The sequence below is a fragment of the Balaenoptera physalus genome (genome assembly GCF_965194825.1).
Source record: "Balaenoptera physalus genome assembly, chromosome: X".
Lineage (NCBI taxonomy): Eukaryota > Metazoa > Chordata > Mammalia > Artiodactyla > Balaenopteridae > Balaenoptera > Balaenoptera physalus.
In genome coordinates this window covers 114,070,700-114,086,954 of record NC_138903.1, presented here as the reverse complement: position 1 = coordinate 114,086,954, position 16,255 = coordinate 114,070,700, and the positions used below count along the sequence as shown (strand labels likewise).

General features: G+C 38.2%; 1 long non-coding RNA gene across 2 annotated transcripts in view; it reads right to left on the bottom strand.

Annotated features, from left to right (window-relative positions):
* Positions 1-14,420, bottom strand: part of LOC309652039 — a 28,522-nt gene extending 14,102 nt beyond the window's left edge. For both annotated transcript variants that reach the window (XR_014258530.1, XR_014258531.1), the window contains exons 1-2: positions 3,875-14,420; positions 408-465 (exon numbers count right to left, since the gene is read on the bottom strand). This is a non-coding gene — a long non-coding RNA (uncharacterized lncRNA). The remainder of the gene's footprint in view (positions 1-407; positions 466-3,874) is intronic.
* Between the last annotated feature and the right edge of the window lie 1,835 nt (positions 14,421-16,255).

The window sequence follows — 16,255 nt, the reverse complement described above, 5'->3', positions numbered from 1 at the left end:
TGTGTGGAACTAAATACCACTCTCTCACCAGCTCCACAGGGAAGTGTGGGTTCCCTGGAGTGTGCTATCCTTAATAGCTCCACTGGGAGCTGAGGGTGCACTGAGAACCTCTTTCGTTGACAATGGGGATAGAAAAAGGGAAGCAGTAGTGCGTTTCCTTGCATACTTTTTCCCTCATTTATTCTCTATGTGCACTTTAATAATTTTAAAAAGCGTTTTCCCAATTAAGTTTCTCTCTTCACTTTGTTAAAGCTAGGAAACAGCAGCCACTGCAGCCAGGAGAAAATCCTCTGAAGAGAGTGGCCTTTGTCTTAGGGTAACCAAGGATTAGATTAGGGGGCCTGCTTCTTGCCTTTCCTTGATGCCTTAGGGAGAGAATATTCACTCTTCAACCACCTGTCTCTTACCTTCTGGTTCACTTCTGGCCTGGAATTAGAGAATATTGGCTTCCCATTCGCCTCCAACCTGTGGAGAGAATCAAAAATTTGGGTGGAGTTGCCATAACAGTCTTTCCATAGAAGCCCTTCCTCTTTCCAGGAGAACAAAGGCAACAGATGAAATGAAAAGACAATTCTAAAAGTAAAAAGTATCTTTAATTTTAAATTGACACTCTAATCTGTGAAAAAATGGTAAAATAAGCCAAGGAAGCATTTATGTACTTAGCATTGTGGGGACAGAAGAATACAGTCACTATTCCAGCTGGGGAGACAAGACATACACATTCAATAATAGCAACAGTATAAGAAAATACACAGGCTGAGTGGAGCTTGTTGTGACAGAAATTCACAATATAAAGAAGAGATTAGGGTAGAGACCTCAGTGAAGTCTTTGTAGAAGACGTAGCACGTGAGGAAAGATGAGAACTGCAGGAACAAAAAGTCAAGTGGCAGGATTAATACAGGTTGTCCATGGAAAGGCGAGAACACCAGCCTATTAGGAAGAAAGTTACGTAGAAGAGGTGGGGCCTTGAGAGCCAGACAGAAGAGTCTGGACCTGATGAAGCTAAGAGAACAGGGCATTGTGAAGGTCTGAGCTTAGGAACAATTTAGTGAAAGCAGCATTGCAAAAAAAAGTAGTCAGGCAGGATGGACTCAGGAGAGAAACGTCCAGAAGGAGGTGGTTATAGAGCACCCAGCAGAAGACAATGAGGGCTTAGGTTACAGAACTGGAAAGAGGCCTGGAGTTAGCAGGGTCAAATGTGCTAAAGCTAAAAGAAGAAGGGAGAAAGCTTAAACAATTTGGATTTAAACTAATTTTGTCACTGGCTGTTGTGTAACTATGATGATGCTGTATGTCATTGCTCTGGGGTAAACAGGAATACATCTCTGTCTCTGTCTCTCTCCCTGTCTCTCTCTTCTGTGCATGTGTGTGTGTGTTTTACACACTTAGGTAATTTCCCCTATGCTTCCGCTATTCTCAGTGGAAATGTTAGAGGGAAAATAGGGAGGCGGTCAAAGGAATTAATACATACAGATACTTTTTGGCTTAAGTTAATGACATCGATTATTTAATAATTCACATAATAGGAAGTGCAGAAGTAGAGCAGATTCCAAGCACAGTCCAATCAAGTGCTGGAACAACTGCTATCCATATTATGTAATGTGAACCTCAACCCTCACCTCATGCCATACACAAAAATTAACTCAAAATGATATTCACAATCCAAATATCTGACATAGGACTTCTATCCAAAATTAAAGAACTCTTATAACTCAATAATAAGAAAGCAGAAATCTAATTTTTAAGTGGACAATGGATTTAAGCAAATATTTCACTAATAATATATAAGAATGGTCAATGGGCATGTAGGAAGATGCTCAATAGCATTAGTCATCAGCAAAATGCAAATTAAACCACCATGAGATACCACTACTTATCCATTTGAATGGCTAAATTTTAAAAGACTAATAATACCAAGTGTCGGTGAGCATGTAAATCAACTGGAACTCTCATACATTGCTGCTGGGAATAAAATCATCTCTAGCTACTTAAAAAAAAATGTCACAAGCACTTTGGAGAACAGTTTGTTAGCATCTTGTAAAGCTAAACATATACTTACCATAGGTCTCAGAAATCCCACTCATGGCTATTTACCCAAGAGAAATGGAAACCTATGTTCACCAAAAAAGACTTACATATGAATGTTCATAGTAGTTTTATTTATAATGGTCAAAACCAGGAAACAATTTAAATGTCCAACATCAGAAGAATAAACAAATAGTGTGTATTTATACAATAAAATACTAGTCAGCAATACAAAGGGACATACTACTGATACACTTACTACATGTATGAATCTCAAAATCCTCATGCTGAACAAAAGAAGCCAGTCACAAAAGAAAACCTAGTGTATGAATTCATTTATATCAATTTCTATAAAAGGTAAAACTAATCTATAGTTACATAAAGCAAATCCATAGCTGCCTGGGGCCAGAGATGGTGGGACTGACTACAAAGCTGCGTGAGAGAACCTTTGAAGTGACAGGCATGTTCTACATTTTGATTGTGGTGATGGTGTCATGGTATATATATATATATATATATATATATATATATATATATATATATATATGTCAAAACTCATCAAACTGTACAATTTGAAAGGGCGCATTTTACTGTATGTAAAAATTTTTTATTCTTTATTGTTGATCGTGCCCCACCCATGTGGACATAGTATGTCATAGTGATAATGAGTGCATATCTAATACTTTCCTCTCTTCTTTTTTAAAAAAAATATAAAATATGAACGAATTCAAGCATACAAATTACAGAAAATAATATAACAGACACCTTCATGCCTACCACGAAGAGAAAAAAGATGTAAATAGTTTGTCTTATGGAGTTCTCATAAAGAAAGAACAAAAGAACAAAAGAGATGAAACATTACTATCACAGGTAAAGCCCCACTTTCAACCTTTCCCCCTTCCTTACCCTTCCATAGAGAGAGCCACTTTCCTAAAGTTGATGTTTACTAATCAGCTGCTTGGCTTTGCACATTTACTATAAAAATGTATGTCCATAAATAATGCACAGCATTGTTTTGTATATTTTTGAATATATATAAATGGAATCTACTACATGTATCTTCTTGTAAATCGCTGTTATCATTTAACATTATTTTTTAGATTATGCATATTGATACAGATAGATCTAGTTCATTTATTTTAACCACTGTGTGAAAAAGGCACAGTTTATTTAGCCATTCCCCAACTGAGAAATGGTACATTATTTCAACTTTTTCACTTTTATATAGAGTGCTGCAATAAACATCCTCATATATGTTTTTTATTCACATGTACAAGAGTTTATCAGAGTAGGCATATAGATATGGAATTGCTGGTTTGAAGAATGTTTGGTTATTTATGCTACATAACAAACCACTTTAAAACTTAGTGGCTTAAAACAGTAACTATCATGTATTTTTGCTTGTGAATCTGCAATTTGGGTGGGAATGGCTCATCTCTACTCCACACAAATGGCTCTACTGAAACTGAAGTATCCACTTTCAAAATAGATCATTCTCATTCTTGGTAAATTGGTGTTGGGTTGTCAGCTGGGCGCTCAGACAGCACTGTCAGCTGGGGACCTCAGTTCCTCTCTACATGTTACTCTCCATGTGGCTGCTTAGATTTTCTCACAGCATGGTAGATGAATTTCAAAACTTCCCAGGCAGAAGATCAAGGTTTCTTCTGATCTTGTGACTAAAATCTTAGAACATCACTTCCATTGTATTCCATTAGTCAAGCAAGTCACTAAAGCCAGCCCATATTGAATGGGAGAAGTGACAATGAATTTGCAGCCATTTAAAATCTACCAGATTTCCCCCTCTAACCATAAATCATTTACATTTCTCGTACATGCAAAATACACCCACCTCCTCACAAGGCCTCCAGAAATCTCAGTCTATTTTGACATCAAGTTCAGGTTTGAGGACCAGGATCTCATCAGCTAAATAAGTTCTAGGTGGGGATAAGTCTCCTCAAGTTTGGAATTTCCTTGGTGTAGATCCTCTAGATCTGAGGACCTGTGAAATAAACAAGTTATGTGCCCCTAAACTCCCAACATATAATGCTGAGGTAGAAATTTCATAACCACAGTAGACACTTCCATTCACAAAGGATGGGAATAGGAGACATATAGTAGTCCATAGCTGCTCTGAAATCCAGCTGGGCACCTATCACTAGTTTTCTTAGTAGGGCCCAGTACTGCTCTCTGGGTATGATTGTCCATAGCTCTTGATTCCATCCTATGAATCATCCTTCCTTATATATAAGAAATGGCCCACGAATAGGCAGAACTTCCAGAATGATGGTACAAGATATCTGACGAAACTTTCTGCAGTGAAACAACCATTTAAGCATTGAAAAACTACTTTTAAAAAACATTTAAAATCTCCACAAATTGTCTTAAGGAAATACAGCAAATGAAGAAACAGTTATCCAAGAAAATCTGCTAAATCTCAGTAAGAATAGTGAGTCTGTGGCATTTGAGCCACGACCTGCTTCCATGCCCCACCCCATAGCTCTGTACAATGGACTCTTCTCTAGGCAGGTATGGGCAGGAAGACAGGTGCTCCCTTTCCCTACAACTTCTAGTCTATGGCTACAGTTTCACCCTGGAAAGGCTGCTGGTGTCTTTCTTTCTCCCCAGCCCAATGTTACAGAAGCTCTGTTCTAGGCAGGTGAGTCTGAGAGGACTGAAACTTTCTTTCCCCATTCAGCTCCCACCCATAGGACAAGGGCTTTACCGGAGGAAAGACAGGCTGAGAATACTGGCGCCTAATTGGCTCCACCTGCCCGCTCACTCATACAATAGAGATTCCACTATGGCAGTGGCAAGCTATCACCATCCCTGGCACCCATTGGTAAAACAGGAGTGTCACTCCAAAAGAAGCAACCCACTGTCCCTGCCCCCAGCTCCAATGCAGTGGTCCAGAGATTCTGCCCAGGGGGAAGGGCAGGCCATAAGGACCAAGAGCTTGATAACTCTGCTTAAGATGATGGACTTTATTAAAAGAGAGCATGGAGAAGTGCATACCTAAGGGCATTGTTGAAAACAGTAGAGATTTTGGTGGTAAGCGTTTAAGAGAGACTGGTAGCTCCAGGATAGCAATAAGCAAAACAGCAAACCAGTCAGAAGGTTAATAGAAAGAATCTGAGAAAGAGACAACCAAGAAGAGCCTGTCCTGGGATCACACTCTCCACACAGCCCTAGATCTCTTTGATGAGACATTGTCATTATACTTTACTTCTCTAAGCATGATTTACTTTGGTTCTTTGAACATATTTATAACATCTGCTTTGAATCTTTTGTCTGCATTTTTCCCATCACTTCACATCCAAAAACACATATCAGTTTGTCCCAGTATCAGTGATGTTAATTTGATCACTTGTTTAAAGTAGTGTCCTTCAGACCTCTGCACTGTAACAGTATCTTTTCCCCTTTGTAAATAACACTAAACTTGTCCCAAGATTGACCAGTGAGAGCTTATTTGAGTCAGTTTTTATGTCCTTTTGCCATGTCCTCTTAGTCTTGGTGCATTTCATTTCTTTCTGGCACCATAAACAATTCGTGGCTCACCTGTTTTGTTCCCCTGCTACATATCTGGATTCAATTATTTCTCCAAGGAACTATAAGAGTGTAGCCCTTTTTTGAGGGCTCTTGATTTATGTAGGGGTCTCAGTTCTATCTCCTCATTTTATGTAGACCAATGAACTTATCCCCTATGCTTACATAAACTCCTACAAACCCCATTTTCCATGTTCCTTTCTTTACAGCAAGCTATAAGACATTGGCCTCCTCTTACCTCCTCTCCATAGTTGCTACTTCTTCTGCTCTTCCATAGTTGTGGCTATGGAAGGAGCCGCAGGCTCTCTACCTTGACCCCTCCTTGGGGTCCCAGATGACCACCTGCATTTAAGCTCTTCTCATTTTAAGGGATTTATAGTTGATCATGTGAAGACATATACAGAAGCTAGCAAATCATTAGAAGTGTTCACAACCCTCAGTTATGGTCCCTGTTCTGTTGACCTTTTTACATGAGAGGGTCCTTGACACAAGTTTTCCCAAACTCTGAAGACCAGTAGACAGTAGACCTCAAAGAATCAGCTTGGATTCCCAAGTCTGGATCAACTACTCTTGGCCCAGCCCTTCCTCCCTCCCTACTCAATGAATGATTATTCTGCTGTAGGGTATACTGACATTTTAAAAGATTTCATTGATTATGCATCAACATCTGTATGGCACATGTACCATCTAGGAGCAGCAAGTAGGGCACTTGAAATTCTGATTTGATAACAATAACAACAAAAAGAAACATGTTCTTCAGAGATCCATTTATGCACCAGAAAACCGGACTACTGGAATATCTGTAGCACATTATATAATCTTAGGATTTTGCTTTATGTTAGAAAAGAGTGATGTGTATTTGTTCAGAGTGGGGTTCCTAATTTTACTTCCATACATCTATGTAAGTATTAAAAATACATATTTCCATAAGTCAATCTCCCAGAATTTGACTAACTCTCCCTTGGGTAGTTTCATGCCAGCTCTCCACAGACAAAGCCAAATCAAAGAACTAGGACAAGGATACACACACACATTGTGTAAATGAGCCATTTCATTTTGACTCTTGAAACCAAGTTTTTAAAATGCATCTTCATATGTACAAGCATAATTCTGGAAAAGAAAGGAAAACTATGATTTAAATAAAATTTTTGAGTCTAAGAATTTACTGTTCATGTACTCTGAGGCCAAGAATGAAGGATTCTAAGGTCAAAATCCCATAATCAGAAAAAGTCCTGTTCTGGAAGGTGTGGCCAAGATGGCAGAGTAAGAAGACCATGAGCTCACCTCCTCACACAGGCATACCAAAATTACAACCATTTCCAGAGTAACTGTCAATGAGAACGACCTCAAGACTAGCAGAAAAGATTTTCCACAACTAAAGATATAAAGAAGGAACCACAACGAGATAGGTAGGAGGGACAGTGACACTGTACAGTCAAGACCCATACCTCCAGGTAGACAACCCACAAATGGGAGGATAATCACAATTGCAGGGGTTCTCCCAAGGAGCAAGGGGCCTGAGCCCCACATTGGGCTCTCTAGCCTGGGAGTCCTGTGCCAGGAAGATGAGCTCTCAGAAGGTCTGGCTTTGAAGGCCAGCATGGCTTGTGTATGGGAGAACCAGAGGGCAGTAGGAAACAGAGATTTCACTCTTAAAAGATGCACACAAATCTCACACACTTTGAGTCTCAGGGCAGAGACAGTAATTTGAAAGGAGCCTGGGTCAGACCCACTTGCTGATCTTAGAGAGCCTCCCAGAGAGACAGGAGAAACTGGGACACCCCCTAGGGACACAGATGCTGGTTGCAGCTATTTTTGGGTGCTCAGACTACCATGAGGACACTGGTGCTGTCAAGCACCATTTTGGAGTCCTCCCTCTAGCCTATTAGCACCTGCAGCTTTCCTGCCCACCAGCTGGTTGGCACCACCCCTGTGACTGCCCAGGCCAAGCAGCTAGCTGCACAGGATGCAACCTCACCCACCAGCAGACTGGCAGCAGGCCCTGCACCTCCCTGGGACCCCACAGTCAACCACCCCAGGACCCAGCCCTGCAGCAGCCAGCTGCCCCAGGACCCAGCCCTCCCCACCAGCAGGCTGGCACCAGCACTGAGATGGCCCGGGCCACACAGTCAGACATGCCAGGACCCAGACCTTCCCACCAGTGGGCTGGCAGCCTCTTCAGGAGGCAGAGCTTGGCAGCCAACTGGACCAGGAGCCAACCCCACCTACCAGTGTCCCTGCAGTATTTGGACCCACCACAACAGAAGGGCCCATTCAGCACACATAAGAGCATATAGCTTTGATGACCAGAGGGGAGTGTGCTTCTGGGTCCCATAGGACATTTCCTACATAAGGTCACTTCACCAAGTGTAATCAACCTACCTAATACATTGAAGTAGAAACAGAGAATTAGGCAAAATGAGGTGGCAGAGGAATAAGTTCCAAAAGAACTAACAATATAAAACCCCAGAAGAAGAACTAAGCAAAGTGGAGATAAGCAATATACACAATAAAGAGCTCAAGGTAATGATCACAGAGATGCTCAATGAACTTGGAGAAGAATGGATGAACACAGTGAGGAGTTTAACAAAGAGTTAGAAAATATAAAGAAGAACTAACAGAGCTAAAGGATACAATAACTGAAATTTTTTTTAAAAAATACACTAGAAGGAATAAACTATAGATTAGATGATAGAGAGGAACAGATCAGTGAACTGGAAGACAGAATAGTGGACCTCACCCAAGTTGAACAGAAAAAAAAAATTTTTTTGATTGGGGATAGTTTGAGAGACCTCTTACACAACATCAAGCATACTAACATTCGAATTATAGGGGTCCCAGAAGAAAAACAGAGAGAGAAAGGGGCAGATAACTTATTTGAAAAAGATAATAGCTGAAAATTTCAATAATCTGGGAAAGAAATAGACTCCCAGCTACAGGAATCACAGAGAGTCCCAAACAAGATGAATTCAAAGAGATCCACTCCAAGACACATTGTAATTAAAATGGTAAAAATTAAAGCTAAAGGGAGAATCTTAAAAGCAGCAAGGGAAAAGCAACTAGTTACATAAAAGGGAACTTTCATAAGACTATCAATTGACTTTTCAGCAGATACTTTGCAAGCCAGAAGGGAGTGGCATGATCTTTTTTTAATGATGTAATGAAAAACCCTACAACCAAGAATACTCTACCTGTCAAGGCTATCATTCAGATTTGAAGGAGAGATAAAGAGTTTTACAGATAAGCAAAAGCAAAGAGTTAAGGACCACTAAACTGGCTTCACAAGAAATGTTAAAGGAACTTCTCTATGTGGAAAAGAAAAGGCCACAATTAGAAATATGAAAATTACACAAAAATCTCATTGGTAAAGGCAAATATACAGTAAAGGTAGTAGACAAACCACTTATAAAGCTAGATGGACCTTAAAAGCCAAAAGTAGTATAATTATCTATACCCACAATAATTAGTTAAGGGATGCTCAAAACAAAAATGTAAAATATAAAGTCAAAAACACTAAACATGTGGGGGTGGGAGGATAAAAAAATGGTTGTTAGAATGCATTCAAACTTAAGTGATCATCAATTTAAAATAACCAAATATATAGGTGTTATATATAAACCTCATGGTAACCACAAGCCAAACATCTATAAGAAATACACACCAAAAAAAGAAAGACAAAGAAATTCAAACAGAACACTAATGATAGTCATCAAATCACAAGGGAAGAGAGCAATAACAGAAGAAAGGAACAAAAAAGAACTATGAAAACAACCAGAAAGCAATTAACAAAATGGCAGTAAGTATATGCCTATCAATAATTACTTTAAATGTAAGTGAACTAAAGGCACCAACCAAAAGACAAATAAAAAGATGTTTGTTGAAAGATGTGGCTGAATGGACTAAAAAAAAACCAAACAAAACCCATATATATGTTGCCTACAAAATACTCATTTCAGATCTGAAGACACACACAGACTGAAAGTGAGAAAATGGAAAAAGGTATTCCATGCAAACGGAAATGAAAAGAAAGTTGGGGTAGTTTATATCAGACAAAATAGACTTTAAAACAAAGACTGTCCCATGAGACAAATAAGAACATTAGATAATGATAAAGGGATCAATCAGGCAAGAAGATATAACAATTGCAAGTATATATGCACACAACATAGGAACACCTAAATACATACAGCAAATATTCACCAGCATAAGGGGAGAAATCGACAGTACAAAATAACAATACCACTTATATCAATGGACAGGTCATCCAGATAAAAAATCAGTAAGGAAACACTGGCCTTAAATAACACATAAGAGCAGATGGATTAGTAGATATATATAGAACATTCCATCCAAAAGCAGCAGAATACACATTCTTTTGAAGTGCACAAGGAACATTCTCCAGAATAGACCACACACTAGGCCACAAAACAAGTCTCAATAAATTTAAGAAGATTGAAATTATATCAAGCATCTTTTCTGATCACAACAATATGAGACTAGAAATTAACTACAAGGAAAAAACTGAAGAAAAAAAAAACACAAACATGTGGAGGCTAAACAATATGCTACTAAACAATCAATGGATCACTGAAGAATTCAAAGAAGAAATCAAAAAATACCTGGAGAAAAATAAAAATAGAAGCACAATGATCCAACATCTATGGGACGCAGAAAAGCACTTCTTAGAGGGAAGTTTATAGCGATACAAGCCTACCTCAGGAAACAAGAAAAATCTCAAATAAACAATCTTACACCTGAAGGAACTAGAAAAAGAAGAACAAACAAAACCCAGAGTTAGTAGAAGGAAAGAAATCATAAAGATTAGAGCAGAAATAAATGAAATAGAGACTAAAAAACAGAAGAAAATATGAATGAAACTAATAACTGGTTCCTTGAAAAGGTAAACAAAATTGATAAACCTTTAGTAGACTAATCAAGAAAAAAGATAAAGGGCCCAAATAAATATAATCAGAAATGAAAGAGGAGAGGTTACAACCAACACCACAGAAATACAAAGGATCATGAGATTACTACAGTTATATGCCAATAAAATGGACAACCTATAAGAAATGGATAAATTCCTAGAAACATACAATCTCCCAAGACTGAACCAGGAAGAAATAGAAAATATGAACAGATTGATTATGAATAAGGAAATGGAATCAGTAATTTAAAAAAAAACTCACAACAAACAAAAGTCCAAGACCAGATGGCTTCACAGTTGAATTTTACCAAACATTTAAAGAAGAGTTAACACCTATCCTCAAACTATTCCAAAAAATTTGAGAGGAAAGAATGCTTCTGACTCATTCTATGAGGCCAGCATCACCTCAATACCAAAACCAAAGACACTACAGAAAAAGAAAATTACAGGTCAATATCTCTGATGAACACAGATGCAAAAATACTCAACAAAATATTAGCAAACTGAATTCAACAATACATTAAAGTATCATACACCTTGATCAAGTGGGATTTATCCCAGGGATGCAAGGATGGTTCAATATTTGCACCATATAAACAAACAGAAGAATAAAAATCATATGATCATCTCAATAGATGCAGAAAAAGCATTTGACAAAACTCAACATCCATTTAGGATAAAAAAAAAAAAACTCTTCAGAGTTCAGAGTGGTGGATTTTGTAAATTAATAGCCCCAGGCTAGCATTATTAGGGCTTTGTACACAAGCAGTCTGAGAGAGTTATGAGATGGGTTTATTGTTTTAATAAAGAATTACAAACATCAAAAAAAAAAAACTCTTCAGAAAGTGGGTACAGAGGGAACATACCTCAATATAATAAAGGTCATATATGACAAATCCAAAGCTACCATCATACTCAATGGTGAAAAGCTGAAAGCATTTCCTCTAAGATCAGGAACAAGACAAGGATGCTCACTCTCACCACATTCATTCAACATAGTATTGAAGTCCTAGCCACAGCAATCAGAGAAGGAAAAGATATATAAGGAATCCAAAATGGAAAGGAAAAAGTAAAATTGTCACTGTTAGCAGATGATATGTTACTATAGCTAGAAAGTCCTAAAGATACCACCAAACAACTATTGGAACTAATAAATGAATTCACTAAAGTTGAGGATAGAAAATTAATGTACAAAAATCTGTTGCATTTCTCTACACTAACAATGAACTATCAGAAAGGGAAATTTTTAAAAACAATCCCATTTACAATCACATCAAAAAGAATAAAATACCTAGGAATAAATCTAACCAAGGAAGTAAAAGACCTGTACTCAGAAAACTGTAAGACACTGATGAAAGAAATTGAAGATGACACAAACAAATGAAAAGATATACCATTCTTATGGTTTGGAAGAATTAATTTTGTTAACATGACCATACTCCTCAAGGCAATCTTCAGATTCAATGCAATCCCTATCAAAATACCTATGGCATTTTTCATAGAACTAGAACAAATAATTCTATAATTTGTATAGAAACACAAAAGACCCCTAACAGCTCAAATAATCATGCTGAATGTAGGCACTGATGAGCTGGGGCAGATAAATCTCTCAGGCCTCTTCCTCTCCAGGATCATAGAATTCTGCAGAGCCCTAACAGAACAGGGTAGATACTGTATTCTACAACTCAATACCCTGGCATTCAGCTAGGTGTTGTGCCTCTACTTGGAACATCAAATTTCAAAAGGAAAAATAATTTTTAAAAACCAGCAGCTAGTATTTATTAAGGATTTGCTCTATGTTAAGCACTGTATTCAGTGTTTTTTATATTTTATATATAAAATATTAATTTTGTATAAAATTATATTTATAAAAATATTTATATTTTATATAAAATATTTTATATATTTTTAATATTTCATTTAGTCCTCTAACAACAACAACCCTGTGAAATTGGTATTATTATTAGCTCCATTTTACTGATGAGGAAATTGAGGCTCAAAACTGAGGTTGTGACTACCCAAAATCACACAGCTAGTAATAGATTACGGTATCAAAACTAATGGTATTTACCTCTAGACTGCAGTGCTCCTTCCTGATCCACCAAATTACCTCCTAATACAGTCCATATACTCTCTCCACAGAAACAATAACAAAAGCTTTTTTTTAATACCTAGAATGTGCTAGGCACTTTGCTGTTTTTCTTATGATATTTTATTTAATGCTAACCACAAAATCCAATACCCTATTACTTAGTGCAGAATGAAGCAATATGGTTAGTAGTTAAGAGTGTAGGTTTAGGAGTCAGACTAACATTTTACAGATGAAGAAACCAATGCTCAGAGATGTTAAGTAACTTGCCCAAGGTCACACAGGTAGTAAGTGGCAGAGCTGAAACGTGAATTTAAGATTATCTGACTCCAGAGGCTTATACAAAAGAAAAATCTTTTTTAAATATTTTAATGCAATGTTAAGACAATTTTTCATCAAAGTTTATGACGTGGCGAAAAGGTGTAGACACTTAGCTTCTTTTTCCCTTTTCTTGTGGCATATTCTCTTTCCTCTGTCCCTCTCTAGGTGACAGAACTTCACATGCAGTAATTTGTGCTAACATGAGCATGAGACAGAGCCTAGGCACTGTGCATACATAAGCCAAACAATGCAAAAAACTTCCAGTCATCTGAACCAGTCATGCCAGATTTATGAAGAGAAAAGGGCAGACAACGTGACCAAAATACACTCTTGCTGAGAAGCACTTTTTGTCCACCTCCACCCCCACCCCCACTTTATTGTCTTGTTAAACAAGAATTGTGGCATAAAGCACATGGCTTATATCACAAGCAGGTCACATGTGGTGCTGGTGGTGTGTAGCTCTTATCTACCCCTAGCAGATTCACTTACAGCTCTCTTCTGTCTCTGCACATTTTCCTGAATATAAACATGCTTGCTAAGTGTTCTGTACCTTGCTTCCATTCTTTCCCTGCACTTGCCTTGGGTAGGGAACACACAGCATTCTGGGACCAAACATGAGGATCCATAGTGAGACAATGGTCTTCTTTTTAATAAAAAGGGGGAGGTCTACTGTGTCTCTGTTGCAGATGGCATTAGGGGAGGGGGAGAAGTAGTCAGAATATTAAATCACCTTTCTTTGTATGCGTGGTCAGATTTTCTATTCGAAATTCACCAAGCTTTGAAAACATGTCGCTGTGCACTGCCTCCAGGCTTGGCAGCTCTTCTTTTTCTGTTGGGATGAGTGCCCAGCCTCAGGGAATAGTTCCTTTAGATGTCAGCTACACACCTTGCCCAGACAAAGCTTCTAACAGCTTCACTTATTCCAAAGAACCCCATAGCAACTGAAAGGCTATTAGCATGGTTAGATGTCAGGTAGGCTGAGCTGCATCTGCAGAAAGGTAGAGAAATGGCGATGGGAGGGATATTGTTGATAGAAGCTTTACAAGTGGGATAAAAAGCCACCAATAATTTGTTGTTGAAGAATCTTAGGCTCTTTTCATCAAGGTGGCATGAGGATCAACATTGAGGTTAACTTCTGTAGAACTCTTCAACTCCAGATTTTAGTGTTCCAAGAAAAGTATACTCCTTAAGAAAGACTGAAACCTTTCCAATATGATACTTGGAAATACCATTATGAGACTGTTGACTTGAGGATGTCAGCATTCCCACCTACACGTTTACTCATCTGCACAATCCTTAAGCAAATATTACAAAAATATCACACACTGGGGATTTTCCAAGCATTTCCACAGGGAATGCTTTATCAGACAAAATCAGAACTTATTATCCATATTTTACAGGCTAATGAATCAGAAATATTTATTGTGAGACTACTATATACATCAGATACACAATCATACTAGTTTAGAGTGCATAATGAAGCAGTGGCTTTAGTGGTTAAAAGAACATGTTTAGGAGTTAGACTTACCTAGCACTGAGTCCCCTCTCTGCCATTTACTGACTGTATGACCTTTACCAGATGACTCAACCTCTCTCTGACTCAGTCTCTTCATCTGTAGAATGGAGATCATAACAATCTCATAGAGTTGTTGTATTGAGGAGATAACACATGCAAAGTGCTTGGCACAGCACCTAGCACATATCAAGTATTCAATAAGTGGTAGATCTAAGTAGTAGTGGCACTAGTCACAGTGGGGAAAACAATAGGTATGAGACACAGCCCCTTCCCTCAAAGAGTTCCCTGTCTAGTTGGGAAAATGACTTATCCTGAAAAAATTACTACCAACACTAGGCAGTAAACTTTGTGCCACATGAGTGGAAAAGAAGAAATTGTTACTCAATAACAAAAAAAGACAAATAACCCAATTTTAAAATGTGCAAAGGATTTGAACAGACATTTCTCCAAAGGAAATATACAAATGGCCAATAAGTCCATGAAAAGATGCTCAACATCATTAGTCATCAGAAAAATACAAATCAAAACTGCGAGACACCACTTCACATCCACTAGAATAGCTAAAATCAAAAAGACAGAGGGACAACAACAACAACTAAGTCCCTAAAATGTTAAATCCGAAAAACAAAAGACAGATAATAACAAGTGTTGATGAGCTCTCATACACTACTCATGGGAACATAAAATGGTGCAGGCTCTTTGGAAAACAGTCTGGTAGTTCCTCAAAAAGTGAAACAGTTACCATAGGACTCAGCAATTCCACTCATAGGTATATACCTCAGAGAAGTGAAAACATATATTCACACAAAAATTTGTACACAAATGTTCATATCAGCATTATTCAAAACAAAGTGAAAACAACCCAAATGTCCATAAAGTGATGAATGGATAAATAAAATCTGCCATATGCATACAATAGAGAATGATTTAGCTATAAAAAAAGGAAGCACTGATATATGGTAAAACATGGATGGAGCTTGTGAAAGAAGACAGATGCAAAAGGTCACATCCTGGGCTTCCCTGGTGGCACAGTGGTTAAGAATCCACCTGCCAATGCAGGGAACACGGGTTCAAGCCCTGGTCTGGGAAGATCCCACATGGCACAGAGCAACTAAGCTCATGCACCACAACTACTGAGCCTGCGCTCTAGAGCCCGTGAGCCACAACTACTGAAGCCCATGCGCCTAGAGCCTGTGCTCTACAACAAGAGAAGCCACTGCAATGAGAAGCCTGTGCACCACAAGGAAGAGTAGCCCCCACTCACTGCAGCTAGAGAAAGCCTGCGCGCAGCAGCGAAGACCCAACATAGCCAAAAATAAATAAATAAATATTTTTTTTAAAAAAAGTCACATCCCATTCATATGATTCTATTCATATGATTCCACTTATATGGGATGTCCAGAATAGGCAAATCTATAGACGGATTTGTGGTTGCCTATCACCAGGGGATCATTGTGGTGGTGAAAGTGATGGCTGGGGAGTGATGGCTAAGGTGTTTCAGTTTGGGGGAGAGGTAATGAAAATGTTCTAATATCAATAGTGGTGATGGATGCACACCTCTATAAATAAACTAAAAGCCACTGAATTGTACACTTTAAATGGATGAATTGTATGGTACATGAATTATATCTTAATAAAGCTGTTTTTAAAAAGAAGGTGCTGTAAGAATTTGGAGGATGATGAAATCACTGCATATTGGAGAAGCAGTTCTTGAGATGAACAGAGGATGTGCAGTATTTCGAGAGCTAGAGAAGAGAAGATAGGACATATGTATCAGTTAGCTATTGCTTCATAACAAGCCACCCTATAACTTATGGCTTAAAACAACAAACATTTC